The 17,221-nt window shown below is 32.5% G+C and overlaps 1 protein-coding gene and 1 pseudogene across 1 annotated transcript in view; both read right to left on the reverse strand.

The window, feature by feature from the left end:
- LOC149483757 (uncharacterized) overlaps nucleotides 1–17,221 on the reverse strand; it is a 190,310-nt gene that overhangs the window by 83,276 nt on the left and 89,813 nt on the right. The gene's annotated exons all lie outside the window — the stretch shown is intronic.
- LOC149483758 (uncharacterized) lies at nucleotides 13,780–14,435 on the reverse strand (annotated as a pseudogene).

The following is a 17,221-nucleotide window of genomic DNA, read 5'->3' on the forward strand; positions in this document are numbered from 1 at the left end:
CACAAAATTTCGAGTCATTTGTAACAGGATGGCGGTTCTACAGGGGTCTTAGTACGCAATGACAAAAAGAAAAACGATGACGTGAACGCTGGTACCGGCGGCTTAGTCGCGTGGACGTTAGTCGAACTCGTCGGAAAATAGCGAAAGTCAAACGATTTGTAACAGTATGGCACTTATTTTTCCTGTAAGTTTGAGGATCAACAAATATAAATACAAAATTTCAAAGATCTATGTGTTGGAAATCTTCACTTATATAAATTAATAATAAATTAAGTTTTCAAGTATGACAGCACTTTTTCCCCCTACTAGAAGTATGGCAAATATAATAATGGTCACATTTTATCAAATACTCTCCAAAAATCCAAATGCAATACTGGTACAAAAAGTTTGGCGAAATAAAAATTTTTTGCAGATTTTCGGCGGTATGGCGACCATTTGGAATCGTCCGAAAAGTATGGCATGGCGATTTTCGTAAATGGCTGCACGACGATAGTTACCTGTGCAAAAGTTAGCCTGGTACAAATGGTTGAATGATTGTTTTATTTAAATCAACACATTCGCGTCGGTATGGCGGGCTGTAAGTCACACCGGAAAAGTATGGCATGACACTACCGCCTACTACTTTTTTATGGGCTATCGGTAAATTCTAAAATTTTTGTGTTACAAATCGTTTGACTTTCGCTATTTTTCCGACGAGTTCGACAAACGCCCACGCGACTAAGCCACCGGTACCAGCGTTCACACCATCATTTTTCTTTTTGTCATTGCGTACTAAGACCCCTGTAGAACCGCCATCCTTGTTACAAATGACTCGAAATTTTGTGTCAGTATCTCCCGGTCTATCTATTTAATATTTGTTAAACATGTTAAGTGAAGTTAAATAGGAGTTACTAACTTGTATACAGCTACTACATTTTTAAAATTTAATATAATGTTTTTGCCCACCGCTTTATTCCTGGACGAATTATCACGAAAAACTCGTGGTCATACTTCTTGCTATAATTTTTATTGCTAAAAACAGTTCAGCTGCGAAAACGTTAATAAGCAGAATTCAAGTTTGTATTAACATCAATAAGTGTAGAAATGGCGAGATGAACGAGTATGTATCTCTATTTCTTTTGTGTGTGCAATAAAGAATTAAATAAATTAATAGATAGTATTTATATAAAAATGAGGACAGTATTCCATGTAGGTATCCAATATGGTTCTTTTTGTTTGTAAACTCTCTATATCCCGTCTCACATCTTTAATACGATATTTCATATGACCTTATTTTCTCCCAGCTTAATTATATAGGTAAACCTTTATCGAAGTTTTCACGCGCTTTCCTAATTTTTTCTCGGCACGCAATCTCTTTGTAGGGTACTAGAGCAAGTTTTGGGTGTAAGTTAAAGGTTGTAGCGTTTTGTTGGTAATTATTCAGCTATTGAAAAGTGGTGTAATGAGTATGTGATTATTTTATATGTTTAAAGAAAATACGAGTGTCTTGAAGTATGAGTGTTGAGCAGATATATGCAGGGGAGGAAAATATTTATAAACAACGGTTCATTCAACAACAAGCATGTAGTTCAATATTTATCTATTCATTAAAAAAATTTCAAATAGACAAACGGAAGCTCGGAAATACGGAAATGAAATTATACGTATAAACGTAAACCGTGTGCAAATTATGAATAATTCTTCATTCTTCAACACGAGTTTAATGGCAGTAAGTACATATACCTAGATTAAAATGCTAAATTATTTATCCATATCTAGTAGTAAGCTCAAAAACCAGCCATATACAAAACTTAAGCTCAACATTCCCGCTTGAGCCTATAATTCATACAGCCCACAAATCATAACAGTTAACGTACCATAATGATCGACTCTTATAACTTTACGAGCAGTTATTATTTACGATTAACACGCTAAAGCTTATAAATTAGGCCCTATTTGAATAAGCCATAGGGTTGTTTGTTTGGCCCTACGGAACTTGCGGTAATGACCCAGTGAACCAGATTTATTTGGTTTTAGACGGTTGAATAAATAAAACCAGGTTTAAAGCAGTTAAATATGCACATACATCTATGTTTGTACTATGTCGTATTTATGTTCGATATTTGAAGGCGTTTTCTATGGAGATAACATAAGATGCAAATGATTTTAATGTTTTATTGAAGTGAAACTTCTTTAGACGCGTTGAGAGTAAAATTTCATGGTCGCGTCATGGCGATACCGTCACGTCATGGAATTAGGCGAAGATTTTGGTATCTTTAAATCTTGCCAAAGAAGTTTCACTTCTGATCAAACTGCTCATCCTTAAAAGAAAAACAATAATTAATCATTACTAAAACAGAATATACAGATGACAAATCGGCTAAACTATTTGATTAAATGCCCAACATAAAACATCCTATAAAATTTAAAAAATTCGCTACAATACCTCACATATTAACAAGATTTAAATTTTGTACATTCCTTTTCCCAGTTTTCAGTGAAATGTATGAATTTACAAGCAATATGCAGGCGTTGGCACCTGTGACACTATTTTTAGACTTTATGACATGGTTTAAACTCTGTTTGTTATTTTAACACATGTTTTGATATTGTTGTCTACTGTTGCTATATAAATATGTAGAGGTTTGCAATATTATGTACTTAATAAAAAAATCGTTTGATTAGATTCTGTATTAGTGAAATACGCAAGAAATACGTCTTGGTAAAACAATTATTTGACACTCTACTTACTGAAAAAAAAAGTGTGTGCGTGTAACCTTTACGCGCGATTGAAGTAAAACTTCTTTGGCGTTGACGACATATATCACTGAAATGATTAAATATTAACTTAAATAAATAAATATTATATTATAATAAATTATATATTAATATAATTAAAATTATATTTATTATTCATGTGCTTTACAAAGATTATTTAAATGTTATATTAATATTATTCATTCGAAACAGGTAATTGAATGTCATCATAATTTCTTACGTACGAAATTATAGGTTTGTGGTAACTATAATGTGAAACATAAATTTTACTCTCTAAATTTGCTACTTTTCTTGAAAATACAGCATCTATCGTTGTACCGAAACGCGTTGTTGAATGAAGTCGAGAAGTATTCATAGATAAATCAAATTTTTCTTCTAAAAAATCAATTAACGGCTGAGATTCCTGAGAGCGAAAATTAACATTAAAATCTCCAGTTAGAATCATCGGTAATTCATGATAATTACTATTTAAAAGTCGAGAACCTTCAATTGTGAAGTGAAGTAATTGCTGATGAATAAATTTTATGATATTTGTCAGGCTAGTATTTGTAGAAATATAAATAACAACGATAATCACAGGTTGGTCATTCGTATTAACACATCGAACCAAGGCGATGTCACCAATTTGTGAAACCTCATCGGAAATTTGTGATAATATAGTTGGTGAAATATTTTGAATTGGTGTTACATTGTTCAGTGTATCTGTAGATGAATGATATACAGCTACTCCACCAGCAGTTGAGTTGGGTCGTTTGTATTGGGTAACGCAATAAAAATTTTCAATAAGAATTTGTTCGTCATTTTTCATCCAAGTTTCGGAAAATAACAGCAATGTGGACCTTTTTAATACTTTATCATTCAGATCAGAAACATGAGCACGTAAACTTTGGCAGTTGAAGGAAAATAGTGTAATGTTACTCTCATTTACAAGGTTATATAATTCTTCCTGTTGTGTTATTAGGCGAGAATTTGAAAGTCTTTCAAATTCACACTGTAAATCAACTATTCCCCCTGGACGCTTTCTTCCATGATAAAATTTGTTGTCATCGGTGTTTGAGACAATGAACAATCCATTTATATCAGTTACTCGTGATAATGCTACATATAACAGCTGCTGACTGTGACTTTTATTGTATTCATAAACGATTTGATCAAAAGTACCACCTTGAGACTTATGTATTGTAAGCGCACAAGCAGATACTAATGGAAAGTGATTTCTCTTTGCAAATATTGTCTTATTTCTATTCATTGGTACAGATGACGATCTTCGTAAAATTGGGACTGCTGTTCTACTAATGTTTAGAGTTTGAATATGATGGGCAGCTTTTTTCCTAATTTTCTCTCCTATCTTACCAGGAAACTCAAGCCATAAGCGTATGATGTTATCACTGTCATCACGTTCAATATACACTAACTTTCCAACACAACCGTTGGCTAAGCCATCAGATACATCAATATTGGTTGTAATAATGTAAAATTTGTTAAGAACTAATATGATTTCATAAGGCGATCCTCCTGTATCAATAACTGACATTTTATGAAATTGTTGGCGTACATATGCTTCTTGTTCAACTGAATGACAACCTATATACATATCTGTTGCTATGGATACTACTTTGTCTTCAGCAATATTTAAAATAGATTGATTATAATCCGCAACATGTTTATTTTTATTTTTAATTTACTTATTTGTAATAAATAAACAAGTATATTTAGAGATTTTCAAAAAATTTTGCAATTTAAAATAATGTTTTTAAAACTGTTGAAATTTTCATTCACTTTGCTATTCACAATTGATCCGTTTGAAAATTTGAAAATAAATAATCCTAATTGATTATGATATTTGCCACTAGCTGGCGTATAAGTCAAGAAGCGTGTAGTATATGACATATACTTACAACCAATCAGAATTATTATTTTTAAATGGCGGAAACTACGCAGACTATAGTAAGCGTTACTTCCGTCAGAAAAAAAATCTGAGTTACTCCCTAGTCGCGCCTAAAGAAGTTTTACTTCAAAAATAGATACATGAAAAATAATTATGTGACATGATTCGATCACGTCATTTTGATGCTGATCATTATAATTACTTGCTTAGTTTTTTCATTACCCAATCTTACATGTTATCTAAAATAGTTTATACATAACTTACCATAATTAACATTATACCACAGAATACATGATAGTAGCTAAACGCTACAGAACGGACACTCTCCGCCTCCCGCCAAAATTAAACACTTACCTCCCCCGCACGATCAGTCTGAGCGTATACGCACTATGCGGGTAGCTGCGGTAGCCGCATCGCAGTGCGCATAGAAATGAATATTACGTACATAATTGTGCTTGCGGTCAGCCGGACGGCTACCCGCAATGCGGCTACCCGCATAGTGCGTATACGCTCTAAAAATGGTCCATATTTTTCTACAGGGACGATACGCAACGAAGATTGACAACATTAATCAAATTGACTTAAAGTAATTTTATTATTTTGGATTTGTGATTATCGTTTTTCGTAGAAAATGGTTAGATATTGTGCTGTTTACGGATGTATTTCATCAGAAAAACGCGAATTTTTTTTTACGCTAGTCACAATTGTGCCATCCATAAAGCGTTAACACACACATTTGCAGTCTCTACAGTGTGACTGTCAAAACGATAATTTTGTTTGGAGTGTCCGGGGTGTGATTATACCTAATAAAAATAACCTATTTTATAATTACCACACTTTATCACGATATATGATAAACTAGCTTTCCGCCCGCGGCTTCGCCTGAGTTTTCAAAGAAAAACCCGCATGGTTCCCGTTCCCGTGGGATTTCCGGGATAAAACCTATCCTATGTGTTAATCCAAGTTACCCTCTAATGTGTGCTAAATTTCATTGTAATCTGTTCAGTAGCATTTGCGTGAAAGAGTAACAAACACACACATACATATCCTCACAAACTTTCGCATTTATAATATTAGTAGGAAGGATTGTATTGAAATATACACGCTCAACTTATAGTATAATGTTATATGACGCAAGTAAATAGAATGTCAGAGCATGTAAAACAGTTGAATTCTATTCAGCCCGTCGTGACACCTACAGAATATTACAGTTGCGTTGCATTAGCTTACATGAAAATTTCATGGCACAAATTGTTTAAAGTTTCCATTCGTATTTCAGCTCCAACTTTGAGCATATGTAAAGTGTTGGATGTAATTCAAATGTTTTTGTCAAGGTTTCCTCTGTGAAATCATTTCTCAAAAGCTAGTTGCATTCGTGTACGTTGTTATTTATAATCCAGTGTGGTAAAAAGTACTCCATTAGTTTTAGTCATGATTTGTTCCAGAAATTTCTTCTAATATGGTAAGAATTAACGCTCTTGTTGTAACGAAAGCCTATTGAATTTATTTTAGCGACAATAAGCAAGACTCATTATTTAATTTTAGATATGGTATATGGTAATTATAAAACTGTCTCCTTATATACCTACACTGGACATTGGCAAAGTTTCTTTGTTGTGTTGAGCCATTTATAAACAGAACAAGCATAATACTATACATAAGCTGTAATGATAACATTTGGCAGCTTAAGTTATGTAAAAATACGTTCAAATAACTTACAAAGTCATACTAATTGCTAGTTAATATTTAAGCTCTCGAACTGCGCCTAACGGGCACACCCATGCCGCGCCTCGGGCAAATTAACTAGTCACGATTAATAAAACATAATTTCTATTTTATTATTGAACCCGTGGAGGTGAACTACGAAATTGTAAATACGGTAATGAGGTACGTTAGGAACACGCGATTGAATGAAAGTTTACACGGAAGTATATTTTAAAGTTGAATGAAAATCACGCATTAGAAAGTACCTTTTGACTAAATAAGCGTAAAAAGCTTTAGCATAGCTTTATACATAGCTAAATGAAACTCGTGGAAATTATATAAAAATATGAACTCTCTTATCAAACAATAAATACGTACTACACATACAATATAGTAAAATAAGTTATTTACGCGATCAATTACTTTTGAGGTAAAAATGATATAATCAAGTACGTTTGTAGAAAGATCACATCTAAAAATAAATATTTTTTTCTTTTTTTATGTTAGGATTAGGCAAGCATTTGACCATCGCTTCGCCTGATGGAAAGCGACAAGCGTGGTCTAGGATGGAGCATGTTGTGCAATTTTAATTCTGAATCGATTTATTTAACACGTAGAAGCCAAAGAAAACTTGACGTTGAAAAGATGTAGCAAGTCGTGGCCGTAATCTGATAAGTGGTTCTATCCCGCTATAGATGCGATCTAAGGAAATTGGCGGGAAATCCTTCATCCTTTCAATTATAACGTGACGTATAATGCTTTTGTTTTTCTATACTCTATTATAAAAAAAAGTACTAGTGAAGGCATTAGATGCGCAATTTGTTTAGAGGCGTACTTTTAAAAATGTATAGAAATAATACGTTTGATCTTTGGAATTGTATTTGACTAGTTATTGCGTGAATATTTATGAAAAAGAAAACATCTTAACAATAACCTGACTTGTACATTACAATAGAAAATAAGAAAAGCCATTTCCAACAACAAGCTGTCAAAATATTTTTCCAACAAAGAAATCGTTCACTGAACTCGTTAAACCAAAATCGATTAAAAGTTTTGACAATAAATGACGACAGTTTGAAACAAAGCCGAAAAAATTATTCCATCACGGGGAAATTATTAAATTTCATTAATGGCCTTTTACCGATAGGTATGGCCAAAAAGGAAGTATTAAATTTTTTTATTTTTGTTTTTTGAAGTGAGACTTCTTTAGGCACGTTGAGAGTAAATTTTAAAGGTCACGTGATGGCAATACCTTCACGTCATGGAGTAAGGCGACTATTTTGGTTTCTTTGATCTCCAATCTCATCAAAGAAGTTTCACTTCTGACACGTGTAGTCGGCACACACGCTCTTTTTTAAGCTTATGGTGTGCAAGAATTATAAAACTAATAAGAATTAATGATCGCTGGTTACTTTTATGACTCGATAAGGTGGAACATAAGGAAAATATTAAGGAATTTTTCGTTGCGTGCAATGCTCTTGAGAAATTGTAATTTTCATTAGCTTAGAAATAAGCTTTTAGGAGTTGGTATTTATAATAATTCAATATTGGGTAAAATAGATTATGATATAAGTTTATAAGTCACTTTATAGCACGGATATTACATGAATTAATTAATATCCATGGCAGTTCTTATATTATTACGGAGCCTAAGTAACCACGTATTATTATTATGTTCATCTCATCAGTTGCGATAAACTTCTCCTTGTCCTCAAAAAAATTACTAAACCACCTAACAAAATCCTAAGTCTACTTTTAAGTCAATTCATGAACATATCAGCACCACTTAATTTGATCTAACCGCTGAAGAGCATCAGATATGAATTTAAAGGCTATTTATTTGGCTCCCAATTACATAAAACTATGGAGTTAATTTAGCGCGACGTTGGCAACATTTTGCTGGCGGCAATCCAAGTAACGACCGTTGTATCAAATGATGACAATCCTTGAAGAACTTATTTATTAGAGCCAAAACAGGAAGCGATACGTGACGAGCATCTTGGTTGAGGGATTAGAGAGGAGTATCCTTAAAATGGTTCATGGTTCTTAAAATGTTTATTTTATGGGATCATCAATTCATAAACAGCTTATTTGCATAGATGTTTTGTAAGTAACAGTAAAACAGTTTTCATCCACAGTGAAGATCTGTTTTTAGGCATTAGGATGTGTGTCATCGATCATATGCCACACATAGTTTCAGCTTCTAACTTCAAATGAATACACATTGGAGTATAGATGTAGCTTTTTAATTAATAAAGTATTTATAAACCGAGTTTTTATCGAGTTACATCGTAACAAACAAACAAAAATACCTCTCTACATACCTATATGTATTATAATTTATGTTTATAGCCTCATATACATAGTCCGAACGAGTCAAATGCTTAAGAGGGCCAAAGAGACGGAACTTCATCTTACACAAACACGCAAGGCCCAAAGGGTGTAACCATTTGCCAGTAATGTAAAAGTGGGGTGTGATTAATCAAGGAGGCGGTAATTGCAAATCCATTAGGGTTAGCTTTAATTAACGAAGCGTTAACTTACTATTGCCGCTTTGTAATTGTTTCAAATTTATTCGGCAAAATATTGCTGGCTCATATTTATTCGTAATACATAGCTGAGATAAGCTCTGTTTGTTTCCGATATCAATATTGACTCCCTAATCCTCTGTATCTTGCAATCCGACCAAATTCAAAATACGTTAAGAAATTCGTAACACAAATAAAAGTATTTACTTGTTCTACGAAGCCGCTACTTACCTAGCATTTTTTTTTAACTTATAAGCATTATTATTCTATTTAAAAGCAACTGTGTTGAAACAAAATCTGTCCAGGATTTTTTCAGTCAACCCATCTTTAATAGATTTTTTAATAGACTACATTTATTATAAAATTGGTCTCATTCTATTCTCATGCCGGTGTAGGTCGACCTATATTCGGATCTTAGACCATATGACTCAAACATTAAAATACAATTTAAGATCGCGTTCGTGACATTATCCTTAAACTATAAACATTGTACTAACATAGCAATATTATGATACTTTAATAATTAATACTGATGACAACCTTGAATGCTTTAATGCGGATTAAATTACTTTTATTACGTTACAGGTTAGCACACCGTGGTACAATAATCCCTGCAGTCGATTGGAGGTCACGTAGGCACAATGCCTGGAGCGGCCCATTATCACGCACCAATGAAAACAATACAATAATGCAATTACAATGACAATAGATTGGACGCTTTATCGTTTAATTAGGGCGATAATTTCTCAATGTGAAAGGGGAATGATCGCGTATTCTCTTTGAAAATAGTAGTATGTATAAGTGTTATGTAATTATAATAACTAAGAAAATCCTCTGTTGCATTAGAAATAAGCAAACAATACATTTTAAATAAGCTAAAGGTGTCATAATGCTAATATAGCCATCTCTACTAGGCAACCCTTAAAGTACAGAAAATATATTATAAACAATGAGAAAAACTACGTTTCACAATAAGTGGAAAAACAATAACACAATAAGTTGAAGCTTTTATTACTATTTAATAGTTTGTATTGATACATATTATTATATCTTCAAAGATATAAATAACTTTATTAATTAAAGAAACGCGTATGGAATTTCAATGCTTTGGCTTTAATTAATGCAGCAATTAATTTAGTTCTGGTCTATGTACACCTAATTCTATAGTTAAATTGGTAATGAAATAATTTGTCTTCGGTAATAAGTGTATTCACGTAGCTTGACATATGTATTATCATTAACACCGTGTACCTAATCTTAAAACCATGCACCTGGTCCTTTTGTAAATAATTACCTTAGTAAGACAGGTGATATAATCATATATGTAAGAGTTAAGTAGATATTACCTATTTTTTACAAAAAAAAAAATACTAAATGATGAATAATCTAAACTCTATGGTATCGGAAAATTCTACAAAATCAAAACATAACTATTCCGTAAAGTTCCACAACAGTGAACCTTCCAGAAAGATTAATAGAGAAAAATATTTTATAAATTGATAAGAAACAATAAGTTCAATGCCAAACAAAACAATACGGTGAAACAATGGCCAAATCTACTTCCGCTGTTGGATTCGCTCCAGAAATCAATTGTGGCCATTCAGTGTTGCTGTAAAATTGTTATTTTATATGACGAGCCATTGTGCTGAGAGCAGTGTCCTATATTGTGTGGAGTTTCATACCTCCATAGGTTTTGTGTTATTATTTATCTGTGAGACCTTCGAATAGTTATTCAGGTTTAAGTTCATTTATAGGAACATATTTCAGCCCAATATTCCAGAAGTTACGTATTTAATGAGTAATTAATTCACAAGAAAAAGAAACAGTAGATGTTAGTTACTTTTATATCGAAAATTACAAAAATGACAGTTTTAAAACAATAATCAATTTTTCCAAATAGAAACATGAGTCCCGGAATAACAACAGTACAAACGAAGTTAGCTTAAAACCTTCCATAAGACAAACCTAGTTAGCTTCAATACCGTTAACAATTCAGACTCCACAAATCACCGCAGAGCTAAAAATAGATCAACATAACGTACATATTCATGATTCAGCACAAACCGCGTATGCATCCCAATGCTGGCCTGGCTTTGAATCATTTGAGTCTGGAAAGGTTTTCTTTATTGGCAAGCCAATTACAAGACAATTCTATGCAACTGGGGCTAAGAGTGAATAAATTTGAAAGGGTAAAACGCGAAATGTAAACGATATAATAGATAAATATGATAAAAGAGAAAGCCTACGTGACCCTTGATCTTCTGTTATACATCTCTTAGGATATCTTAACCAACAAAATACAATAACCTTTATATAAAAATATACACACAATATCTCAGGAGATTTGGCTTACTCGATACGCTTTGGGCTTTCTATCATTTATTTCGCGCCAGAAATTCCTGTAACATTACAATAAGTAGAAAATCTTCCCTTTACGGTAAGGTCAAGCGTGAGCGCTAAAAATTCGGACAGTGTACACCGAGGACAATAGCTTCTGAACAAAGCCGTCTCGTATTGTGTACAGGACTTTAGGTTTTTAGAAATTTTCCGAGAATGCATGCAGTTACTCCAGTGTTCAGTTTCGTGATTCGGGAGATTGTGAAATTGCTTTTGTTTTGGATTTGCGATGCGTGTAACGAGCTAGTATGATCCTCTCATACGTTGCTTAAAACGTTGAATTTAATTTTCTCTTCGCTTTGTCATATAACTTGAACGTTTGATTTTTTTAGATATTGAGTGTTAGGGGGAACAGCAAATGATAATGAGAAATATTTGATATAAAAAAAAACCCTACTGCAATGTTATTTATTAATTTTATAGATAACAAAGTATTGAAATAAATTACTGGAGAATTTGAATAAGTACCTAATATAACTATTTGCGATAGTTATATTAGATACTTATTCAAATGCAATTGAATACGGGTTTGAAGTTGAAAAAAAAATGTTATTTTAATAAGACCTGATTTGAAAAAAAAATGAAAAAAATGGGAACTGATTTTTCTAAGAAACCGAACATCAGAAGTTTAGAAGTTCTAAGGTAGCCTGATTAGTTTTACAAGGATGTGCTAAATTAACAATTTTACCAATTCCATTTTAACTTATAAACTTATTATTTAATTCTTGGCCCCTTGATTTTTATCCTATTTTTAAAGGAAGCACGGGTTTTATTAAAGTGAAAGCATGAGTGAATATTAAAATTGAAGAAGCGAAATATTCAGTGAATTCCTGCTATTTAAATTGAAGATCTGACAATTTTTAATATTTCCACCTATGAAATATTTTCCAGCGAATTTTGTCCTTTCCTTACCTTACCTTACCTTTATATTTTAATGTATATTTAATGACATTTTTTCATGCTATAGTTACTCCAGATTTAGATGGGGAAAAGTCACAATTGATGATTTTCAAGATAGGTGTACGTGGGTGTAATATTATGACGTTCAAAAATCAAACAATAGTTTTATAGAGTTAATTAAAAATTAAGTCGTCCCTAGATGAAATGCAAGCATGACAATATGATTGATTGACATGATTTGGATTTCTTGCTCATTCATGCATCATGACAATTCATTTAAACGCATGTCATGCTTGCATTACCGTCTAGAGACTACTAAAATATAAAAAAATACAAAACATTCTATTATTCTCAACCTGGTTATTTGAAGAGCTTTTATTCAAATAAATTTTAGTCAATATAAAAGTAACCATTAGTCCATCGTCTAGTTTCTTTAGCATTATGAAGTAGTAAGAAGAACTAATGTATATTCTAACAGCCATGACTCATTGACCTTTTTCTTCACTTACACGAATCAATACGTCTACCAAAAGAGCGCTATGAATCATCTATCTATAAAAAGAATCTATTTCTATCTGTCATGGCATCACGCATGAACGGCTGAAGCGATTTAGCTAATTCTTTTTCGTCTTTCTTATTGTCAGGAGGTTTTCATAAAACAATTAAGGAGGATGAAATAAGGTTTTAAAATACTTACAGACCATCTTAACATTACCGACCATCTCAACATAATGTTATAAGAAAATGTTGTTTATCTTATTGTCAGGAGGTTTCCATAAAACAATTAAGGAGGATGAAATAAGGTTTTAAAATACTTACAGACCATCTTAACATTACCGACCATCCCAACATAATGTTATAAGAAAACGTTGTTTTTCTTATTGTCAGGAGGTTTCCATAAAACAATTAAGGAGGATGAAATAAGGTTTTAAAATACTTACAGACCATCTTAACATTACGGACCATCCCAACATAATTTTATAAGAAAACGTTGTTTTTCTTATTGTCAGGAGGTCTCCATGAAACAATTAAGGAATATGACACAGACGCGTAGGTTTAAAATACTTACCGACCATCTCAACATAATGTTATAAGACGTTTGTTGGGTCAGGTCAACACTAATAAAGAAGCAGAAAACTTTTAGCAAAAACTGATCAATCCATCGATGGAGAGCCCTCAATCGGTTCTATTGTTCGCTCTCCGATACTTTATCTGACAAATTGATATCTGAACGCTTGCTTTTCAAATCGTTTTACAAAACTTTCACAGTTCTTTACTGGATAGAATGGAGTACTTCTGTTTTGTCTGCAACTTTTCTGGAGTCTGTTATTTATTAAAGCAGTTGTTATTCTTAATAAATTCTTGTTCTAAAGAACTCTTTTAGTTTGGGAACCATTGTTTAGTAAAGTTTTATGAAAAATACAAATTGCGCCAGTGCTCACATATTAAACGAATCACTTATACAATTTAAACGAATGTATCGGTTATTCCTCGATTAACCGAGTTATTTCTATGAAATTAAACTAACATTAACAACAGTTACATCTTTATTTCAATCATTTTTACTAAATAAAAAAATAACAATCTTCGTTAAAATTTATAAAACTAAAGGATATCTAGGAAACTCTTGCCTTCATAATTGTTGATTATATTCAATCCACTGTTAAACATATTGCTTCTAGCCGCACCTTTCATTCTTATGTCTTCTAAATCGTCACTTATCGGTACATAAGATTTGAAATTATCATTTTTTATAGTTTTGTCGTCCTTTTTCAACATTTTCTTGATATTTTTGAGTAACTCCTTCACTTTCATAAACGAGGCGTTGTTTTTCTGATTGCTTTCTTCAATGTTCTTTTTATTTATTACACTTTCAATATCAGCTATATAGTCATCTATATTTGCTTCCTTTTCTTCTGTTTTCCTATCATGCACAAAAACTTTAAAATTTTCAGCAGATCCTTCGAAAAGATTAACGTCATCACTTGGCTTTCTTGGTTTATTTTCCGTAGCATCATCTTTGTTATTTGAATTAACAGAATTTTCTTCAACAGTTAACCCAACAGGCTTGCCGTTCGATATAAAATCTATATTATTTAAAGCTATTTCTTTCATATTAATTTTGTTCACCAATAATGCACAAATGAGGATAAAAGTGAGTTTATTAACGACCATATTAAGCGTATAGGTCATTTAGTCTGATCGTATCGTGATTGCAGGCGTGGTAGATCGGAGCATGAAATCGACGTAATGAAATGCATTGTAAAACTCGATAGAGCGGAGAACGCGGATTGCTTAAATTAAAATGGAGATATAAAACGTTTTTTAATAAATTGTTAATTTTTTAAACACTTTCGAACCGTTCATCTATTCAACTTCTGATTATAGTGTAAAGATTATGTCATTTCTTAAAAGAATTTTCAGTTTAAGCTACATTGAATTTGAGGAAACTTGTGGCTTCATACATTGTAATACATATATTATATCACAGACTCTAGAGTCAAAATAATTTGTCAAAATTTGCGAAACTGTACCCACTAATAATTTAGTGGTCATAAACCACCAAATCAGCGTGCACCTTCCGATTTTGCAAATGCATTGTTATTTTGTGACTACAATTTCCAAACATTAGGCGAGCAAATGAAATTTAATTAACTCTCTGAATTTTAGTTGAAAACGCTGACGTCATGATTGCTCCGTTAACTGCCAACTAATGAAGTTTAAACACGCGCAAACTTTGTATTGGTTCTACGTAAATCGAAGGTAATGTGGCGTTTTAAAGTTTTCATTTGAGTTATGTTTGCGTTGCGTTCTAATGCAGTTGATTGACCGAGATATTGTGCTGAGACTGTATGACGTTATATTTAACGTTTAATTTCACATTTATATAACCGTTATATAACCGTATTATAACCGTTTGTTTTTTCGTAGTTTGCTTTGGTAAATTTCATGTGTAGGTAGACAAGATAATATGTGTTAAGTTTTGTTGTTATTTTCAGAATTTTACACTTTGCCAGGTGACGCAATACACTAGCTAGTATAGAAAAATGTTAAAAAATACGCCTCTAATCGTGCAGTTAGTCTATAATTTATGTTTCCATAAATATTCAAGGTTTAGTACATCAATCACGCATAACCATCAATTTTTACTACATCAAAGAGGCTTCATTAACAAGAGTTACATTTATATTTAATTACAACGATTAATTAAACGAATACAAAATATAAAGGCGAAAGTTTGTAAGGATTTATGGATGTATGGATGTATGGATGTATGGATGTATGGATGTTTGTTACTCTTTCACGTAAAAACTACTGAACCGATTACAATGAAATTTAGCACACATATAGAGGGTAACTTGGATTAACACATAGGATAGGTTTTATCCCGGAAATCCCACGGGAACGGGAACTATGCGGGTTTTCCTTTGAAAACGCGGGCGAAGCCGCGGGCGGAAATCTAGTACAAAATACACAGTGATTGATTGCCTTTCTTGGAAAAATTGCAATCTCGAGAAGTTATTAATGAACATGGAAAATGGGAAAATTTTCATTTTGTATTGAATTTGGACATGGTTTTAATTAAAAGTAAGATGTGATTAATTCCGTATTATTCGAAGTTTGAAGTAAAATTAAGTGTGTAGGTAACTAACCTGTCTTTGAAGCTTATCGTTAACTTTTCAGGTAAAGTTTCACTAATTTTGAAATTAATATGTCAAAGTCTTCAAAACAGCGATGATGCATGATTCATTTTTTTTAATAAAGATTTTTTTAAATTCAGTGCTGTTCTTGTTCTTATTATGTTGTTATTTTGAATCGATTCATGGCATATATAATTAATTTTAACTAAATTTCTTTAAACCAACCCTGAATACGAAATAGAAAAACGGAAGTTTCCACTTAATATATACTATATGTTAAATAACAAGAAAACAATCTCGTGTAAACGTTTATCCTACATAAATAAGTGCATTAACTGTCCGTACCGCACTTAGCGCCTCTTTATACAGAACTAGCTGTGCTCCGCAGCTTTACCCGCAGTGCTCTGCTCTTGTTGGTCTTAGCGTGATGATATATAGCCAATAGCCTTCCTCGATAGATGGGCTATCTAACACTGAAATAATTTTTCAAATCGGACCAGTAGTTCCCGAGATTAGCGTGTTCAAACAAACAAACAAACTCTTCAGCTTTATAATATTATATTATATAGTAACATAGTAAAGATTTGAACCGATGTTGCCATGTAAAATAAATGGGACCTGATGTCTTGACACAGATTTCACGGCAACACCAAGTATCTGTGGTGATTTTACACGAGTTTCAATATTAGTGGTTGTTTTCGGTTCATCAAAGTGTGCACTAATCCAGTTATAACATGATTGAATGATTGTTCTGTCGCGATTATCTGAAACTAGGATAAATAATTGATTTTGTTTGTAACTATTATAAATGCGAAAGTAAATAAGGATGGATGGTTGTAGCTGTTGATTGGTAAGTTTGTTACTCTTTCACAAAATAAATGCTCTACAGATTTTGATGAAGCTTTATAGGTAACTTACACATCAGAATAACACATGAACTAATAATAACACATGAGCTATACAAATATTTTGTGCAATTTTATTTTTGCAATTATTTGTATAGCTCATGTGTTATTATTAGTTCATGTGTTATTCTGCCCCCCTAGTCAAGTGGCTTTCTGCTAGCGTAGCGTTCAATAGAATAGACTACGAATGTATGAGATTGACGTAGGCTGTAGATAAACGTATCTACAAACGTATCTACTACACGTTCAACAGAATAGACTACGAATGTATGAAATTGACGTAGGCTGTAGATAAACGTATCTACAGGTTACGTCAATCTCATACATTCGTAGTCTATTCTATTGAACGCTACGCTAACAGAAAGCCACTTGACTAGGGGGGCAGATGTGTAAGTTAGCTATAAAGCTTCATCAAAATCCGTAGAGCTATACAAAATATTTTGGGCTGTAGAATTAATCATTGTAGAATTAATTATTTGCGTGTTCGTTTATCTGTGACAG

The sequence above is a fragment of the Colias philodice genome, chromosome 12 (assembly GCF_061535455.1).
Source record: "Colias philodice isolate Cphi_HAF_F1 chromosome 12, ilColPhil1 Martin Lab GWU primary, whole genome shotgun sequence".
NCBI lineage: Eukaryota > Metazoa > Arthropoda > Insecta > Lepidoptera > Pieridae > Colias > Colias philodice.